The following is a 328-nucleotide window of genomic DNA, read 5'->3' as shown; positions in this document are numbered from 1 at the left end:
CAGGGCTGGATGGGGCTTTCGTATATAGCAGGGACGGTGCTGCCTCTCGCTTCGCTCGCTGTCCGCCGCTCGCCGCTCGCTCGCGCAGCCAAAAATGGCCAGTTTTGGCCCGTTTTTGGGCCGTTTTGGCCAGTTTTTGGCCTGTTCTTGCATTGCGCGGTGACCGTCGAGAGCGGAGCAAAACGTCAGCCATCTCAGCACCCTGGAACCCCCCGGGTGGCACAGGGCTGGATGGGGCTTTCGTATAGCAGGGACGGTGCTGCCTCTCGCTTCGCTCGCTGTCCGCCGCTCGCCGCTCGCTCGTGCAGCCAAAAATGGCCAGTTTTGG

This window comes from Musa acuminata, unplaced genomic scaffold (assembly GCF_036884655.1).
Source record: "Musa acuminata AAA Group cultivar baxijiao unplaced genomic scaffold, Cavendish_Baxijiao_AAA HiC_scaffold_425, whole genome shotgun sequence".
Taxonomy (NCBI): Eukaryota; Viridiplantae; Streptophyta; class Magnoliopsida; order Zingiberales; family Musaceae; genus Musa; species Musa acuminata.
The sequence above is the reverse complement of the archived record's forward strand: the minus strand, read 5'-3'. Positions refer to the sequence as shown.